Source organism: Sciurus carolinensis, unplaced genomic scaffold, assembly GCF_902686445.1.
Source record: "Sciurus carolinensis unplaced genomic scaffold, mSciCar1.2, whole genome shotgun sequence".
NCBI classification, from domain to species: Eukaryota; Metazoa; Chordata; class Mammalia; order Rodentia; family Sciuridae; genus Sciurus; species Sciurus carolinensis.
The window spans coordinates 405,253-417,877 of record NW_025920191.1 but is presented as its reverse complement, the minus strand read 5'-3'; the positions used below and the strand labels follow the sequence as shown (position 1 = coordinate 417,877).

The following is a 12,625-nucleotide window of genomic DNA, read 5'->3' as shown; positions in this document are numbered from 1 at the left end:
CCTCCCTCTAGTTTGCCATCTTGAATCTCCATTATATTTCTTATCTCACTCCAAGTCTTGCTCCCCCTTTTCTATTCCTAGTTTTTGTTAATGGCCACAACAACTGAGCAGATTCTTTTCTGTCTTATCTCCAACATGTATTCAGCCACCAAATCCTTTTAAACGTACCTATGAAGTTTCATTTAAGTTTGTCTCCTTCTATTCATTTAGATTGCTATTACTTTGATTTAAAGGCTTCATGAGACTTTACTTGGACTGACTTTCCCATTTTACCCCCTCTAACATGCATTCTAAATTGCAAATCTGATTTGAGTTCTCCTCTCTCAGTTAAAATCTTTCAGTGGTTCTCTATAGCATACTTTAAAAAAAATTCTTGCATGTCAGCCAAGAACTTTTTTGATATCACCTCTATGAGTACCCCTGGCTTCATTTTCCTTAATTCCTATAACATTATTTCTCAACATTCTCAATTACTGGTAATACCCAGAACTTAATTTACTGTCATCTTCCCATAACTTTATATAAATATTGGTGATTTTCCCACTCATATGTCAATATTTCCTTTTTCTTTTAGTATATAGCCATGGGAGATTTGGGTACTTGTTGCCCACTGTTCCAATAGTAGCTCCTCTAAATTGTTACTAGACCATCTGCTTAGGATGCAGTAATTATCTGTGGAGTGAATGAACACATTAAATGTTTGTTTCTTGTCTGTCTTTCTTCTATGACTATGAGCTCAGTCAAAATAAGGATTTTCTGTTTTTCTGATTTTTCTGCACCTAGGAGATCATATATACGAAGAGCTCAGTTTGCTAAATGATGTTGCTAAAGAACAGTGAGGAATTGAAGTTTATTTTCCCAGGACCCCAAGAAAATGTGGGAATGAAGAGAGACTAAATTAATCTCTATGGTAATGGTCTACTCTCAGGATTAAGGCATGCTGCATTTGTGTAATCCTGACTTTCTGAAATCCTGACTTGCCCTGAACATTTTGGTATAATGTTAGAAGGGAAAAGAGATATGGCTGTCATACTGGCCTTCCAGACAAGTTCAACATTTTAACATGAAAAAAATTGGCCAAGGCACTTGATAAGCAGAGACCTTATGAAGTTTCTATTACAGAAATCAGAATTTCATTTGGTTGAAAGCCATACTGTATCAATTATTAGAAGTGACATTTATTAGATATCTCCTATGTGCTAGGCATTTGTCTAGCCTTGGAATAGAAATGTAAATAAACAGGATTCTTTAAAGAACTTTCAATATGCTAATAAAGGAGGCAGGAAAGATGCATAGGTTTGTCCTGTATAAACAGAAAGTAAAGGGAGGGCATACTAAGAAGAGAACATCAGAAACAAAAGTTCTGGGTCAAGAATATCTGCTAAATTGTTGCTTAGTGCATAAGTCATCCAGTGTTTCTGGAAGACTTGATGTGTAGTGAAGATTAGTAAAAAATGAACCTGAAAAAGCAGGTTATACCAATCTGTGGTGGAATCTAAATGTCACCCCATGACATTATACCTTCTGGTAATACAAAGAATTGGTGTAACTTGAAATGGTTTTCAAGGAAAGAAACATGCTGAATGAAAGAACCCTTGAGAGACTGGCAAAACAGTCAAATAACATAGAAACTTGATTTCATTCCTGGCAAGAATGTGGGTTCAGTGTTCTAGAAAAGAGTGGAATATTTTCCTTGACAAGAAGACAATAATTCCAGAAAATGAAGGAAGAAGAAAAATGGGACTTCATAGAGTGAATACAGACCAAAGAAGAGGATAGACTGAGCTGGGCAGGCTTGAAAGACTAGGAGAAACTAGGTCAAAGATGAACTAGTGAAGATAAAATTCAGGGATGAGAGACAAGAATTTGGTAGGTAGACTGGTAAGTCATGGTTAGAATAAAAAACTCAGGGTTCCTGTTGGAAGTTTGGTAAAGTCATAGGGATTCTTCTGAAGATTTCTTCTTTGCAAAAGCTGGAAGAATGTGCTTCCATAATAAGTTGAGATTTTGATATATTTTCCTTCAGATCTCTTACTCTCATACCCATAAGGCAGATTCTTCCAAATACTCATGTTTCAATTGATCTTAGCAAGTTACTTGAGCCTAGAATAAGAGGCCCATTTCCTTCAAGCCTACTAAGAAGCTCTGGCCTATGTTAATAAAATTTTCTCCCCTTACTTAATTGATCTAATTAAAATATTCATTTAATGTGACTAGAATGAAGCCAACCATAGGTTACTTGCATTTGGTGGTCCAGTGCTCTTAAATAGTACATGACCTATTGCATAGACTGTAAGAAATTAAGAAATGGCAGACATTTGGAAAGATGCTTTTTATCTATTAACTATATAGCACTATACTTTTTTCCCTCTAACATCTTGAAGATCTCACTAGTAAACAGTAAGCTATAATTCCAAGAAAAACACTGATAGTTTTAATTAAATACTAGTAATGATAGCAAATTTTATTATAATAATTATACAATCAAATAATTTCTTCTTTAGAAAGAAACTCCAAAGTCATCTGGATTCTCTCTATTCTGAGGCTTAACTCTCCTCCATTCACCTCTGTTCAAATGACCATCTAGCCATGTGACATCCTTTTGATATAATGTTTGAATTTCTCACAATTTCAGAAGCTGCCTAAGGAAAGGTTTTGTTTACCTATGCATTAGACTAAAAACCCTGCCCCTATTAGAGAAAAAAGTAGTTCCAACTCTCTATCATGTTGACTCAAGAACCGACATTCTCCATAAGAGTCCTAAAGCAGAAGAAGTAAAATCAAGAATCAATAAATGGGATGGTATCAAAGTAAAAAACTTCTTCACAGCAAAGGAAACAATCAAAAGAATTTTCAGAATGGTAGAAAATTCTTACCATCCACACCTCAGAACATTAATCTCCAGGATATTCAAAGAACTCAAAAAACTTAATACCAAAAATCCCAAATAACTCAATCAATAAATGGGCAAAAGAATTGAACAGGCAACTCACAGAAGAAAGGCAAAAGGTCAAAAATATGAAAAAAATGGCCAATGTCTCTAGTAATGAGAGAAATGCAAATTAAAACTATACTGAGAGTTAATTTCAGTCAGAGGTATATAAAGAATACAAGCAACAGTAAATATTGGCAAGGATAAGGGTAAAATGTATGCTCATACATTGCTGGTGGACTGCAAACTGGTGCAACCACTGTGGAAAGCAGTATGGAGATTCCTCAGAAAATTTGGAATGGAATCACCATTTGACCCAGTTATTCCACTCCTTGTTTTATACGCAAAGGACTTTAAATAAGCACACTACAGGGACATATAAATGTTTATAAAATTCAATTCATGATAGCAAAGCTATGGAACACACCTAGGTGCCCTTCGACAGATGAATAGATAAAGAAAATGTGGTACTTATACACAATAGATTATTATTCAGCCATAAAGAAGAGTGAAATAATGTCATTTGCCAGTAAATGGATGGAATTGGAGAATATCATGCTAAATGAAATAAACCAGGACTAGGGTTGTGTCTCAGTGGTAGAGCACTTGGCTATATGTGTGAGGCCATGGGTTTGATCCTCAACACCACATAAAAAAATAAATGAATAATATAAATGCATTATGTCCATCTACACCAAAAAAAATATTAAAAGAAGAAATTAACCAGCTCCAAGAAATAAAAAGGCCAAAGTACTCTCTGATATGTGTATGATAACTCATAACAGGGGAGGGTAGGGAGGAAAAGTGTGGACTTTCACTGGATTAGACAAAGGAGAATGAAAGGAAAGGAGGAGGGATGAGAATGGGAAAGGCAGTAGAATGAATTAGACATAACATTCCTATGCTTATATATAAATACAATACCAGTGTAATTCCACATCATGTTCAACCACAAGAATGGGATCCAAATTGGAATAGGTTGCACTCCATGTATGTATAATATGTCCAAATACACCTTACTGTCATGTATATCTAAAAACAGCAAATTAAGAAAAAAATCTTTATATGGACAAAAAAGGAAAAGGTCTTGTCTTTTTTATTTTTTAATGTTAAACTGATATTATGCAATGCACAAGATTTCACTCCTTGGTTCTAGTTTGACTCTTTGCCCTACTAAGCAGGTCTAAATCTTGTCCCATGGGTTATCCCTTCATTTATTTGAAAGAAACTCTCAGATCCCTCCCAGATCTTAACTTCTTTTGCCTAAACTTCTCCAGCAAATTCATCTGTATTTCAAATATGTTTTCACATTCCTTAAATCATTCTTATCCCTCTCCTTATTCAATAAATTCCAGTTTTACTTTTATAATATTTTCAGGTGGTAATCTGACCAGTTTAGTGAACAATTATGTGTTCTGGGACATAATAATTTTTGATGATACTAGATTTAATCATGCCTTTTAGAAGTCTTATCCTCTGCTGACTCATATTGAGCCTACTGTCCCAAACCTCAAAACCTTTTTCTAGTACTCCTAGTCAAAACTGAAAGAAGGGATGTAAAGGGGGTGTGCGGATTTGAAAGTTGAATATTCTACATTCTGGACTAGTCTCCTACCAGGTATTAACATGCTGTCTAAAATTAAGTCACACCATTTCTATATTTGAAATTCTCTATAATGAAATATGACATTCTTTTACTTCACAAATACATGCCAGTTTTCTAAAATTTAGATGAGTGGAATCATCTGTGGAAAGTTTTTGTAAAAAATCTTATGCCTGTCCCACTAAGATGTACTGAATAAGCATCACCAGAGATGAGATCAAAGCATCTCTAAGTTGGGAAAGTATCCCAAGTGATTCTAATATATGTTTATGGTTATAAATTACTACTTCAGAGTCACTTAAAAATAAATGTTCTAGTACTAACTTTTGACAGATATTATGCAACCCTCAAGATTTCAGTCATACATAATACTATTTAAAAGCAAGAACATAAACACAATTAAACATCAAGTAATAAGTAGTCAATTTGTATAGTCACTTACCTTTATATACTTGAGTGGGCCAATGTCCTTGGGGCTCTGCAATGGACATAATGGCTCCTAAGGGTAGACTCAAGCCTATGATAGCAAGAGTTGGCTTTTATAGGTTAGGGGGGAACACCTTTTTATATAGGGATATGTTGTTTATGACCACTTTGACTGAATCTTCAAGGAAAGGAAAGGCAAAACTATAGCCTGTGATGAAGATAACAGCATCAATGTTGTCCTCTCTGGATCCATCCTCAAATATGGCAGTTGTCTCTGTAAATTCCTTCACATTTCCCTTCACTTTCACCATGCAGAAATTATATGATTTGGCAGATCATTTACTGGTGGATGCTGGCTCAGAGCTCTATGAGTGCCGATAAAGATGAAGAGTGACTGAGAGAGGGAAAGAAGGGAAAAGAGAGAAATAAATCACATAAGTAAATTTTTGCTTTGGTGGAGGTGGTTAAATATGTCAAAGGTTTTCCCTCAGTCTATCCATGAAATTTGCAAAAGTTCTATTTATACCACTTCTACTTTATATCAGCTTTTCAGGGCAAAAGTTAAACCCTAGAAGTCACTGAAAGGGGAAGGTACTGGAGAAGTGAAGGAAGAAGAGTCTTATTTGAAGAGTGCATATGTGGTTTCTTAAGTAATAATAACACTCTGTGGTATCATAAAGTCATAGGTCAATAGTTTCTGTTCACATATCATTAAGTCTGTCAGAATTTGACTGTTAATATTCTGTTCTGTTCCATTTCTAATTCCAAAGGCACAAGAAGTAGACTTAGAATTTAATTTTCCAAGCTGTGTAATAAACTACATCCATATAGCAATTTAGAATTTAAATTACATTTCCATGTGTTAACTTGACAGTCACACAAACTCTATAGAGGTGATAGAATAGGTCTCATTATCTAGGTTGTATAGTTGTGGAAACTGAAGTCAAGAGAAGTGAAGTGACTTGACCAATGTTATACAGCCTAGTATTTTAGAATTTCTATTAAAATAACTTTGTATAAACTCTGTTGGGATACTTTGGACCTGTTAAGTAGTGTTTTCTAGAGATGGCATGGAATAAGGGTATCAAAATAAATAAGTCAGTTTTCCAGTATCTTGGGTCTTAAAAAAAATAATTCAGTGTTAAAACAGTCTTAATTTCTGAATTTTAAGTCAGTAGGCTCTAAGAGTCCTCATCCCATTATTTTCCTGGCCTAGCCTCAGGAATATTATGCATTTTACAAATATACCTGATTTGTTGAATTTAATTTGCTTTGATTTTAACCTTTAGGCACATTCTTTTCTGCATCCCAACCTCATGATTTTATCTTTTTCTCTAAACCTATTCCCTTTCACTAGCAGTATCACCATTTACATAGTTGGCCAAGTCATAAAACTGTGTCATATCTGCTCACCAAGCCTATACTCTTTATCCCTTAAAAAGGAAGATTACCCAGAATAGTTTTGTTTATTCCCTATCCCCCCTGAACTATTATAGTTGTCTTTAGGGCTCCATTCCTATCTGCCTTCTATATCATTTGCCTTAGAATAGAAACACAAATAAACATGATTTTAGGATCCTCAATTTAGAAAAGAAAATAAAAATCTAAAAAGATTATTATCAGGTCACATGCAGTGGTCATTCTAAAATACTTTTATTACAGATTTATTATTATGTCACTCACTTGCTTAAATTCTAGGCAAGTGCTCTGCCACTGAGCTAAATCCCCAATCCCCCAAACTTTTTAGTTAGCAGAGCATATAAAAAGTTTCTTACATGATAGATCTAGAGATATATTCAAATACTCTTCTATCTTTGCCATGTACTCTAGATATATCAGACTATGTGCAGGTCCCAGGATATAATGTGCCTTTTGCTATTCTAAGATATTATAATTAGAATGCTACATGCTGACACTATTTGCCTAGCTCTTATTATTCCATAACACCTCAATTTTTTTGAAACTACAAAAGATATTCATGCTTAAATAATTAAATGAAAAATTTGTTGGGAAACACAGTGTCCAAGTATCATCTCATTAATTAATTTCAAGTTGCTGATGCAATTTAGCAAGGCCTTAAGCAACTTAGTGAAACCCTATCTCAAAAAATAAAAAGGGCTGGGGATGTAACTCAGTGGTAAAGTGATTCTGGGTTCAATTCCTAATACCCAAAGAAAAATGAAAAGAACATTTTTGGGACATCTGTGGAAATCTGAATATGCCAATGTTTTAGATAATGTATTTTATCACTGTTAAATTTCCCAAATGTGATAATTGCATTATGGTATATAGGGGAGTGTCCTTTTTCTTAGGTATATATTAATGATTTTGATTTACTTTAAAAAATGTACTTAAGTATGTATGTATGCTACATATTGTTTGAATATTCCTATCTTCTACAAGGAAAAGAGAAAAAGCAAATATGGTCATATTTGATAGGTGAATCTATGTAAAAGATATATGGATGTTCAATGTATTTATTATTGAACTGCTTTTCTGTAGATCGGAACATTTTCAAAAATGAGAAGTTGGACAGAAAAAAATCATTTAAAGTCAGTATATAGAAATGCTTTCACAATGTTTCTCCTGGCTGTATGGGAACCTCAGTCTTTATACTCTGCATCCTATGCATTTCTTTGTCATATCCTGTTGTCTGTCTTCTCATTTATATTTTTAAGGTTAGATACGTTCTGAAGTCTTCCACTTGTTACTCATGTTTTCCTTGGGCAAATTACTTAGATTCTCTAAGTTTCAATTTTTATAATCTGTAAAATGAACATAAAAAAGGTATGGACCCTCAGGGTCATTTGTGAGGGTTAAATGAATAATATATATAACTCATCACTGTGCTTGTCTTTAAAAAGTATTCAAAAAAGGTAAGGTATTATTTGTATTATCATGTCTTTTCTCTCTGTATTTTATGCCCAACATAATGCTTTGCCAACAACAGAGGCACCATATTTATTGACTGACTGAATGATGCACTGCCCTGTACAACCTTTTTGCTGTTGTTGGGCACAATATAAAAAGAACTGATACCTGACAGAATAAGAAAATGATTAATGCCAATGAGAATGAGTGACAGAAATTCTTCAGAGCAGCGGATCTTAGTCTTCTGTGATTGATATGGTAAAAATTGAATTTCAGATTCTCTGGTTTTTTTTTTTTTTTTTTTTTTTTTTTTTTTGGTACTGGGGATTGATCCCATGACCTTGTTCTTGTGAGGCAAGAACTCTACCAACTGAGGTATATCCCCAGCCCTGGGTCTTCTTAATGTATGGGTAGAGATAGCTCTGTTAGCCTGTGTGAACAATCCTTGTTCTTTTATCTTAGCCATTATTAACTCCATTCCCATCCTGAAAACATACCTGTGTTTAGACTTCGGGCCAAACATTTCATGATCAAATCTTTGATTAATACATTTTTCCAAAAACGTATTTGCTAATGCTTGACCACATATCTTTGATATAAGATGTTTAAGGTCAGAAAGATGTACAACATCTAAAGGATATCCATGGTCCCCTACATGATTCAGAATTCAAGCCCCTCTCATGGTGTTGAGGAACACCTAAGGTATGGGAAATATTGTTTACTTTTATCATTCTGGCCCACAATCTGAAAGCATTCCCACTTTATTCAAGATTAAGTTCAAACTCACTAGTGTGGCATTTTAGTTTTGTACTATCTTTAAAAAAAATTCTGACATTTTCCTTCCAAAACACTAAGAATATGTCTTGCTGTGATCCACCACTCTGTTTCTGTTTAAAGCTCATGTGCTTGAAAAGTTCTCCTCTTTTAAATTCTCCTCAGCCTATACATTTTTAAGATCCAGATCAAGTTGGCTTTCTCATTGAGAACATCACTGACCTTTCAGGCTGAGAATTCTCTCTCCATCCTCTGAACTTCACTAGCACTTACCACCTATAGGACTCATTAAAAATCATGGAATAGGCTGGGGTCAGTGGCACATGCCTATAATCCCAGTGGTTCCAGAGGCTGAGGCTGGAGGATCACGAGTTCAAAGTCAGCTTCATCAACTTAGCAAGACACTAATCAACTCAGTGAGACCCTGTCTGTAAATAAAATATAAAAAGGGCTGGGGAAGTGGCTCAGTGGGTAAGTGCTGACATCCATATGTTTTATTTTTTTTTTCCATTTGAGTGACAAAAAGGAAACTCACCCAGCATCCTGTTAAGTAAAATTTTTTAATTACCAAAATGTGCCTTCCTTTATATGATAACATGGCATTTCTTCTGGCCAATGGACAATTCACACTCCTAAGATTGCATTTACACAACCTCTTCCAACAAATACCTGGTCTTCATCAAAGCAAGGGAGAAGCTAACTAAGATTCTTTAAAAAAAATTTTTTTATAGTTGTAGATGGACAGTATGTCTTTGTTTTACTTGTTTATTTTTCTGGGGTGCTAAGGATGGAACCCAGTGCCTCACACATGCCAGGCCAGCACTTTGCCACTGAGCTACAGCCCCAGCTCTAACTGGGATTATGAATGCAGCCTGAAACAGTGAACATATTCCTTAGAATAAAATCAACTGAATAGTGGAAATCTAAACAGTAATCATGACCCTCCATTAGCATCAATCATGATGCCAACTGAGGCAATGAAACCAAGCCCCATATTTGCCACTAGTATGATGGGCAATGTCCAGCCATCCATACTCTGTTGGGTCTAACTTCTTTTTTAAATTGATTTTTTATTGTAAACAAATGGGATACATGTTATTTCTGTTTGTACATGAAGTAAAGGCATACCATTTGTGCAATCATACATTTACATAGGGTAATGGTGTTTGATACATTCTGTTATTTTCCTTCCCCTCTTTCCTCCCACCACTCTTTTCTCTCCATACAGTCCTTCCTTCCTCCATTCTTGCCACCCTCCCACCCCCCATTTTATGTCATCATCCACTTATCAGCAAAATCATTTGTACTTTGGTTTTTTGAGATTGGTGTATCTCACTTAGTGTGATATTCTCCAATTTCATTCACTTGCCTGCAAATGCTAAAATCTTATTATTCTTTATGGATGAGTAATATTCCATTGTATATATATACCACAGTTTCTTTATCCATTCATCACTTGAAGGACATCTAGGTTGGTTCCACAATCTGGCTATTGAAAATTGAGCAACTATGAACATTTATGTGGCTGTATCTCTGTAGTATGCTGATTTTAAGTCCTCTGGTTATAGGCCAAGATGTGAGATAGCAGGGTCAAATGGTGGTTCCATTCCAAGCTTTCTGAGGAAACTCCACACTGCTTTCCAGAGTGGCTGCACTAATTTGCAACCCCACCAGCAATGTATGAGTGTACCTTTTCCCCCACATGCTCTCCAACACCTATTGTTGCTTGTATTCTTGATCGCCATTCTATTTGGGATGCGATGGAATAGTAGGGTAGTTTTGATTGCATTTCTCTTATTATTGGAGATGTTGAACTTTTTTTATATATCTGTTGATTGCTTGTAGATCTGCTTCTGTGAAGTGTCTGTTCATTTTCATAGCCCGTTTCTTGATTGCATTATATGTATTCTTGGGGTAGAGTTTTTTGAGTTTATTATATATTCTGAAAATTAGTGCTCTATCTGAAGTATGAGTGGCAAAGATTTTCTCCCACTCTGTAGGTTCTTTCTTCACATTGCTGATAGTTTATTTTGCTGAGAGGAATCTTTTTAGTATGAATCTATCCTGGTTATTGATTCTTGCTTTTATTTCTTGTGCAATGGGAGTCCTGTTAAGGAAGTCTGATCCTAAGCCAACATGTTGAAGATTTGGACCTACTTTTCTTCTATAAAATGAAGGGTCTGTGGTCTGATTCTGAGGTCCTTGATCCATTTTGAGTTGAGTTTTGTGTAGGGTGAGAGATAGGCAATTAGTTTCATTCTGCTGCATATGAATTTCCAGTTTTCCCAGCACCATTTTTTGAAAAGGCTATCTTTTCTCCATTGCATATTTTTGGTAACTTTGTCTAGTATGAGAACATTGTATTTATTTGGATTTGTGTCCAAATTCTGTACCATTGTGTCCTCTATTCTGTACATTGATCTACCTGTCTATTTTGTTACCAACACCATGCCATTTTTGTTACTCTTGCTTTGTAGTATAGTTGAATTTCTGGTATTGTGATACCCCCTGCTTCACTCTTCCTGCTAAGTATTGCTTTAGCTATTCTGTGTTTCTTATTCTTCTAGATGATTTTCATGATTGTTTGCTCTATTACTGTAAGGTACATCATTGGGATTTTAATTAGAATTGCATTGAATCTGTATAGCACTTTTGGTAGTATGGCCATTTTGACAATATTAATTCTCCCTATCCAAGAACATGGGAGATCTTTCCATGTTCTAAGGTCTCCCTCATTTTCTTTCTTCAATGTATTCTAGTTTTCATTGTAGAGATCTTTTACATCTTTGGTTAGATTGATTCCCAAGTATTTTATTTTATTTTTTTGTGGCTATTGCCAATGGAATTGTTTTCCTCATTTCCCTTTCATCGCTTATGTATAAAAATGCTATAGATTTATGCATGTTGATTTTATAGCCTGCTACTTTGCTGAATTCATTGATGAGGTCTAGAAGTTTTCTGGAGGAGTTTTTTGGATCCTCTAGTTATAGAATCATGTCATCAGCACATAGTGACACCTTAAGTTCCTCTTTTTCTATTCATATCCCTTTATTTTATTTAGTCTGTCTAATTGCTCTGGCTAGTATTTCATGAATGATGTGAATAGAAGTGGTGAAAGAGGACATCCCTGTCTTGTTCCCATTTTGAAAGGGAATGCTTTCTGTTCTTCTCCATTAAGAATGATGTTGGCCATGGGCTTAGCATAAATAGCCTTTACAATGTTCAGGTATGTTTCTACTATCCCTATTTTTTCTAGTGTTTTGAGCATGAAGGGGTGTTGTATTTTGTCAAACGCTTTTTCTGCATCAATGGAAATAGCCATATGATTCTTATCCTTAAGTTTATTGACATGATGGATTACATTTATTGATTTACAGATGTTAAACCATCCTTGCATTCCAGGGATGAACCCCACTTGATCATGTGCATGCTTTCTTAATGTGTGTTTGGATACGGTTTGCCAGTATTTTGTTAAAGATCTTTGCATCTATATTCATCAAGGATATTGGTCTAAAATTTTATTTTGTTTATGTGTTTTTGCCTGGTTTGGGTCTGAGGGTGATATTAGCTTCATAGAATGAGTATGGTAGGGTACCCTCCTTTTCTATTTCCTGGAATACTTTGAGAAGTATTGGAATGAGTTCTTCTTTGAAGGTCTTGGAGAACTTGGCTGAGAATCCATCTGGTCTTGGGCTTTTCTTGGATTGTAGGTTTTTAATGGCTTCTTCTATTCCATTGCTTGATATTGATCTGTTTAAATTTTGTATGTCCTCCTGGTTTAGTTTAGTAGGAGCATATATTTCTAGAAATTCATCAATGTCTTTGGTAGTTTCTGTTTGGACTACAGATTTTCAAAGTAGCTTCTCATTATGTTCTGTATCTCACTGATGTCTGTCGTGATATTTCCCTTTACATCACAAATTTAATAATTTGAGTTTTCTCTCTTCCTCTCTTTGTTAATGTGGCTAAGGTTTGTCTATTTTGTTTATTTTTTCAAAGAACCAACATTTTTGTTTTGT

At 34.9% G+C, this 12,625-nt stretch overlaps 2 pseudogenes; one reads left to right on the top strand and one right to left on the bottom strand.

The window, feature by feature from the left end:
• Positions 1-12,625, top strand: part of LOC124974938 (flavin-containing monooxygenase 5-like) — a 472,178-nt pseudogene that overhangs the window by 332,924 nt on the left and 126,629 nt on the right.
• The window catches only part of LOC124974935 (flavin-containing monooxygenase 5-like), a 46,792-nt pseudogene that overhangs the window by 21,201 nt on the left and 12,966 nt on the right, over positions 1-12,625 (bottom strand).